The sequence below is a fragment of the Lagenorhynchus albirostris genome, chromosome 4 (genome assembly GCF_949774975.1).
Source record: "Lagenorhynchus albirostris chromosome 4, mLagAlb1.1, whole genome shotgun sequence".
NCBI classification, from domain to species: Eukaryota; Metazoa; Chordata; class Mammalia; order Artiodactyla; family Delphinidae; genus Lagenorhynchus; species Lagenorhynchus albirostris.
Window position 1 is genome coordinate 72418672 of NC_083098.1, and position 7993 is coordinate 72426664.

Consider the following 7993-nt stretch of genomic DNA (forward strand, 5'->3'; position numbering starts at 1 on the left):
TATAGACCCTAAAATCTATCCCCAAGCCAAATATTGATATACCAAGTATTTATTTGCTGAAATGATTAAGTATCTTTTCTCTACTAAGACAAGTCCTACCCTGCCCTTCAGAGTTAAAGTCCCTCCCATCTCTTCCTGTAGGCTCTGATATACCAGCTTGAGACATCTCTTCCTCCATAAGTACTTATGACACTGGCACTTTGAAAATGCTACATTATAATATTGTTGTCTCTCTTGTTTTGCAAAGACCATGAAGAGAAAATGCTCTAAGTATAAAAAAGGCATTTTATGCCCATTTTCCAACACAGTGCCAGAAGTGCCAATTATTTTTGTTCTTAACAGCAGAAGTCTGTGCAGCACCTCCAGCCAGAATGAGAATAATACATCAGCCCTTACAAGATAAGCTACAGAAAAGAGGGACTGAACTGGCCGGAAGTAATATTCTCTCTTTCTGTCTAATTCTATTTCTGGGGCTCTCCCTACTTCCCCTTGTTTTTCAGTTTTCCCTGTCCCTCAAGGCCCATCATGCTGCCTCTCTACTCAAAAACTAGGGTCAGTCATTATTATTCATGTAAAACTAGATTCTAAAATTATAGCCTTGGGACTTCCCTGTTGGTGCAGTGGTTAAGAATCTGCCTGCCAATGCAGGGGACATGGGTTTGATCCCTGGTCCGGGAAGATCCCACATGCTGTGGAGCAACGAAGCCCATGTGCCACAACTCCTGAGCCTGTGCTCTAGAGCCTGTGAGCCACAACTACTGAGCCCACGTGCCACAACTACAGAAGCCCGCATGCCTAGAGCCTGTGCTCTGCAACAAGAGAAGCCACCTGAATGAGAAGCCCGTGCACCGTAACGAAGAGTAGCCCCTGCTGACTGCAACTAGAGAAAGCCCCCGCGCAGCAACAAAGACCCAATGCAGCCAAAAATAAATAAAGTTATATAAAAAATAAGTTAAATAAAGTTATAGCCTTGCTATGATTTTAACAATGCTAAAAAAACATGCATATGAAAACAGAGACTACAATGAACTTAGAAAAATTAAAACAGCTAATATGATTGATGGTTTTCCTTTATTATATCTTCTATTGTTATGATAATGTATCTCATGCAACAAATAATCAAGGGAAAAAGTCCTTCACATACTTTTTCTTTTATGATTCCTTACACTATAAAAGAAAAAAAGTGAGGTTTTTCCGAAGCAATATAACTATTTCTGGCTTGCTTCTCTTAGTAGTCTATCATATCTCTGAGTTCTGTCTTACTGGCTATTAAATACTTACTATCTGAATAAGGATTAGGGTTTTACATTACTTGCAAAAATGCATCTCTTCATTAGTAAGAATAAATCAGGAGCTGATTGATGATACCAGAAGAACACTACTAAAAACACCTACAGACCCTCTTCTTTTTTTTTTTTTAACTGTTAGGCCAGGTGAGTTAAGGACTGAAATTTCAAATCAATACTCTTATTTATGTTACTTTATTAGAATAACCATTTTACTGGTTCTTCAACTTCTCTACTAGCATGCTGTTTCCGCTTATAGGTCTATAGGTGGAGCATCTTCCACAATTCTTTGAATAGACATCTGAATAAACTCATCAAAAGCATCCAGCTGTTGTCTGACCAAGCCTTTCTTGTCAAAATGGGAACTGGAAAAACAGTTGAGTTCATAATCAGTTACAACTCAGTGATGTTTTCCAGCATATTTCCCCATTTCCATTATTATTAAATTCAGTAAATACTAATCATTAAATACCAACCACTCTATATAAATCATTACAAAAAATACTATGTGGTATCCAAAAAAGGAATAAGTCTAAGAACGCTTTCTCTGTAGAACTTAGTTAAATTTGGGGGAAAGAGACATATTGGTAAAATAATTCAAACAGAACTTAAGAACTATAAGAAAGCCCTAATTTACAAATGTCCTTTATATATCAATTTCATCCAATATGTTTGAAACATTTCTTGAAAAATGCGTCTGAAGATAAAAACTAAAGAAAATGCACAAAGATAAAAACAAGTATGACAACATGAATGGACCTTTAGATAATTATGCTAAGTCAGATGGAGGACAAATACCATATGATTTCACTCATATGTGGAATCTAAAAAAAAACCCCAAACCAAACCAACCAACAAACAAAAGAACAGAAAAACAAACTTACAGATATAGGACAGATTAATGGTTACCAGAGGGGAAGGGAGTTGAGGGGTAGTTGAAATGGGTGAATGGGATCAACTGTACGATGATGGATGGTAACTAGACTATGGTGGTGATCACTCTGTTGTATATACACATGTTGAACTATAATGCTGTATTCCTGAAACTTATATAATTTTTAAAAAGGATTAAAAAAAGATAAAATAAGAACTCTAGGCGGGGTCTGCAGGGAGGAGAGCGGCCGGGGTTGGTCAGGGCGCATGCGGCCGGTGGCGCCTGCACGACCCGGTCCCGGTCGGTTCGGGGCTCCGGCGCCCCGCGCCCGCCGGCCGCGCGCCGCGTCCCGGGCCGCCGCCTCAGACGCCACTTGTGGAATTCTTTCCCCCGGCGGCTGTAACTTTAAACCGGCCTGAGCGAGGCCTATTTTTAGTCAGAAGCCAGCCACCGGAGAATGGCTGTGGAGAACGCTGAGATGGAGGGCCAGCCCGCCACTTGAAGATTCCTCACCAAGTGGCCGGGAAGGACCGGCTTGACCTAGGAATCCTTCTTTGAGATTTCAAGGTTCTGTCGCCCCCTTCCAGGGTTGGCCGGACTGGTTGCTGAGGGGCTTTTGACTGAGGGTGCTGCCCGAGCCTGGGGAGCTGTACATGAATGAACCGCATCGCCTGGCCTCAGAGCGCTGACTCTGAGGCCACCACGCATGAGCCCGGGCCACCCTCCTGCAGAAGTCACAACAGGAGCTCCTTAGGGACCGGCTTGTGGTGGTGAGGAGCCAGGAGATGCATGTAGGTGCCAAGTACCGCCAGGCCTCCCTGTACGTGGGTGACCTCCACGCGGATGTCACCGAGGACCTGCTGTTTAAGAAGTTCAGCGCTGTGAGGCCCGTGCTGTCTATCCGCATCTGCAGGGACCTGGTCACCTGCCGCTCTCTGGGCTATGCCTACGTGAACTTTCTGCAGCTGGCAGATGCCCAGAAGGCCCCGGACACCACGAACTTTGACCCTATAAAGGGCAAATCCATCCGTCTCATGTGGTCTCAGCGTGACGCCTACTTGAGGAAATCTGGAATTGGGAACGTGTTCATCAAGAATCTGGACAAATCCATTGATAACAAAACCCTTTATGAACACTTTTCATCTTTTGGGAAGATCCTGTCCTCCAAGATGATGAGTGATGATCACAGCTCCAGGTGCTATGCGTTCGTACACTTTCAGAACCAGATTGCCACCAACAGGGCCATCCAGGAGATGAATGGGGCACTGCTTAAGGACTGCAGGCTGTTTGTTGGCAGATTCAAAAGCCGCAAAGATCGGGAAGCCGAGCTCCAAAACAAAGCCAGTGAGTTCACCAATGTTTACATCAAAAACTTCGGAGATGACATGGATGATGAGAGACTGAGGGAAGTTTTCAGCAAATATGGGAAAACCCTGAGTGTTAAGGTGATGACAGATTCCAGTGGGAAATCCAAAGGCTTTTTGGCTTTGTGAGTTTTGATAGCCATGAGGCTGCCAAAAAGGCTGCTGAAGAAATGAATGGAAAGGACATAAATGGACAACTGCTTTTTGTAGGCCGGGCACAAAAGAAAGCAGAGTGACAGGCTGAGTTAAAGCAAATGTCTGAACAGCTGAAACAGGAAAGATTTCGGCAGTGCTGGGGGGCAAAACTCTATATTAAGAACCTGGATGAGACCACTGATGATGAAAAGCTACGGAGGGAATTTTCTTCATTTGGATCAATTAGCAGAGTTAAGGTAATGCAGGAAGAAGGGCGAAACAAAGGGTTTGGCTTGATCTGCTTCTCCTCTCCTGAGGAGGCCACTAAAGCAATGACTGAGATGAATGGCCGCATCTTGGGCTCCAAGCCGCTCAACATCGCCCTGGCCCAGAGGCTGTAGGAGAGGAAAACTTAATGCACCAGCCAGTGTTTGTAGCAGCTTGGGGGATGTTAGTGATCTCTGCCTGAATCCTCCTCAGTAAATTTCAAATCCCAACTGATGGGTGCTTAGTTTAGTAAACATTAGGATCGAAGGTTTTGTATACAAAGCTATTTATTTTTCTTTGGAGGAAAAATAAGTGAATCTTAGAACCTCGGTTCTTTTTATAGAGGCACACCATCTAATTATAATATGGTATATTTTTCTGATTTTGATGTAGTGCTAATAGCAATAAGTATAATTAGATATATTTTTACTGCATTTTGAACCAACTGAAGTGTGGTAATTATTTGCATTTATTGCATACTTCTTCTTATTTTAATAATATTGCTAGCTTCAATTTCTTCCATGAAAATATGCCCAAAGTAGTTCTTATACCCAAGGATTGCAAAGTAATTTATTGTTACAAACAGAAATCTTCTAATTTCTCACCTATTTTTTTTTAAAGAAACCAAAGTTTAAAAATTGCTACTACAAACTCAATATCTAATTTCATTTTGAATTAATGTTTAAAATACTAGGAAATAGTTGAATTTCCTTTCAATTTATATCCTGAAATGGTGTTTTTCTGATGGCTGAAATTAATGATGGAGTTTTTTAATGTTGCCTACAAACCTGCTTTATAGGATATTTTACTGTTCTTTCCATTGGTTGACATAATCCAGGTGCTTGCTGGTTATCAAAATTGTGACTTGAATAGTAAAACCTTAACTTCCACATTTCTTAAGTTATAAGCCTGTATCATTTCAGGTCAAAAAGTTGGCCTAGGGGCTTCCCTGGTGGCGCAGTGGTTGAGAGTCTGCCTGCCGATGCAGGGGACACGGGTTCGTGCCCCGGTCGGGGAGGATCCCACATGCCGCAGAGCAGCTGGGCCCGTGAGCCATGGCCGCTGGGCCTGCACGTCCCGGAGCCTGTGCTCCGCGATGGGAGGGGCCACAACAGTGAAAGGCCCGCGTACTGCTAAAAAAAAAAAAAAGTTGGCCTACTCTTAATTCTCTTCATACATATACAGCATAAAATTATGCTTTAAGTTTTGAACCAGGTACCAACATTACAAAAGTCATATATAGAAAACACAGACATTCTCTTTAACAACTGTGTTTTCTAATCTCTGTTATATGTTGTAACATGTAGTGATATTGTCTCAGGGTTCAGAACAGTAAAAGTTTATGAACTCCACGTCTCCTTTATTAGACCTTAAGAGCTATGTAACCTATGAAAGCTCACTTTTAGCCTTGATTGATCAGAAGTTCGCTAATTGATTTTCTGATAAATGGAAGTTGTATCACTTAGGCTGCTTTCCAGCATGATTTTTATTTCAGTCCCATTCCCAGATCTTTTATTCTCTTCTGCCTTTCCTCTATATTACTCAGCTCCTCTATACTTTTTAAAAAGGGTTTTATTATACTGACTTTTACTGTGTGCTGTTTGAAATCCACTTCGGAAATAGATGCAAGAGTTATTTATTTACATTTAAGTAATTACTTTTAAAATTCTGATTCTCTCATACCAAAGGTGTCTAAAAATAGTTTTGTTGTTGTTTTATTTTTTTTTTTACTCTGCTTTGTTGTTTCCTGTAACCATATATTCAAGTCTTCTGTTTCATATATTACCAGTACAAAAGAAATATTAAAATATTTCCGTGGCAATACTTTAGCTATGAAAGAATGAGAAAATCTGTTTTTTTTGTATGAACTATATGTATATTCACTGTACATTTTCTAAATTTAAAATCTCTTTAAACAATGAAAAAATTATGGACAATGAAAAAATTACGGCAACACATAATCCTATTATGCAGACAGATCTTCTGTTAACATTTCTTGCATCTCCTCCCAAATTTCTCTACATTTATACACATGATTTAACAAAAATGGAATCATGCTATAAACCTTGTTTGAAACTGCTTTCTTAATTTGACAATACGCCATAGTCAACTTCCATGACCACAAATAATTATTTGCACTATAATTTTAATGACTTTTATCTTTCCTTTAATGTTTGTACCATAATATAACAATTTCCTCTTGATAAACGTATAGGTTGCTAGATTGTTTCCTCCCTTTTTTTTCCTCTATCATAAACAACTTGGAGATAAACACCCTTTGCAAATTCTTAAAAGCTGATGTATATAATTATTTTCTTCAGAAAATGTATGATTCATTGGAATTAACGTTTAATATTTAAATTGCCCAAATGCTGTTCAGAGATTTGTGCCACTTAATATTTCTGCTATGAGTATGGAGGACTGCTCATTTCCATATACTCTAAGAACAAACGATTTTGTTTAAGTTGTTGTCTGATTCAACATGACATGTAAAAACAAAATATTTCGTTGTTATTTTACTTTTTTATCACCTCAAAAGTTAAACAGCGTTTCTTGTAAAAAAAAACACAAAAAACAAAAAAACCCTCTATTTGAATGACCGTGAAGATGATGATATCAATGACTAAAATATGGAATGGGTAAGAATTTCAACTTTAGGTTAAAATTATTCTATTTTGAATATGTTAAAGGTAAGATGAGAATAAGTCACTGAAGTGAAAATATTCAGCAAATGACTGATGATAACAAATGGAGCAAGAGTGAGAGATCAGAATTAGTAGTGTAGATAGAGAGAAATCACAGAATGATGCCTTAAAGAAGAACAAAGAATCTAAAAGAGTAGATGTACTGTTTATAAGGAATAGACACTTGTTCATGTCAGGGATGGGGAAGGAGCTATACAAGGAAGATACAAGTAGATATAAGTGCAAGAGGAATCTCTCCCCTCACCACCACACAGGAAGAGCTGCATAGCTGGACTTAGCTTCTAGCCTCCTCTCCTTAGTAACTAACTCCCCCATCCTCAGATTAATTTTCTGAAACAACATGTGTAGCCCAACTAATCATCAGCCTCCCATTTTGACATCGTCAGATTACCACACAGGTTACTGGCCAGCCTACAGATTGGCTGGCTTTGGGTCAAAGTCCCACCCTGATTCAATCCACCATGGCCACCAATATTAGAAGTCAGATCCTATGGTAGAGAACACAGTACACAATCATCCCTGTACAAGGTATGGCCTCAAGAATGGTGGGGGCAATTTCCTTCAGTAGAGACTGTGAGCTGACAGGAAAGAAAAATTTCTCACAATGATCTGGGTTAGCCATTGATATGTAAGAAGCACCTAGAAGGCACTGTCCGTAAGATAAACAGCAATGGTTTTTATGGACAATTTACAATGAAAAATCTTTACAAAACTATGAACAAGTTTCAGTCCCCCACGGAGCTGAACCATAGTTAGTTTCCCCCAAATCATTAGAACAGTAGTACTTCATTCAAATGCTATTCTTTAAACACCTAAACTCTATGAATAGTTCATATATATGCTATCTACTATCATAATTGTACAAGAAATCATCTTATTGAAAGCATTGGTGATATTAAGTAATATCACATTCACAATGCTTGGGACAGATCACTTGATGTTAAATAGTGAAAAAACAAAATGTCATCTCACAATAGCCAAAGCACCTATAATCAATTCAAGTATAAGCATCTAATAATTTATTCTGTAACAAATGTTAAATGCAATGACTGGTCAAATAGAGTATTTTATCCTTGAGCAACCTGTCACATACATTGAAAACAATTCTCTTTTGGCTAAGATCAAAATATTCTTTCTCCCTAGAGATTACAGAATTTAGGCATAGCCTACAGAATATAGGCATTTACTAATAAAATGTCTCTTGGTGTTTAATACTCAAACATCATAGAAAATACAAAATATCTCAGTAAGAAGTTTTTATAGTCATGTTTAATAGGGAAAATAGATATGTATTTACACACCAAAAACTCAATAGATTTTTAACAAAACAATGTTCAAGACAGGTTCATTTATCCTCCAAAT

General features: G+C 39.0%; 1 pseudogene; it reads left to right on the forward strand.

The window, feature by feature from the left end:
* Window positions 1-2945: 2945 nt before the first annotated feature.
* On the forward strand, window positions 2946-4060 carry LOC132519087 (polyadenylate-binding protein 4-like; annotated as a pseudogene).
* Window positions 4061-7993: the final 3933 nt, after the last annotated feature.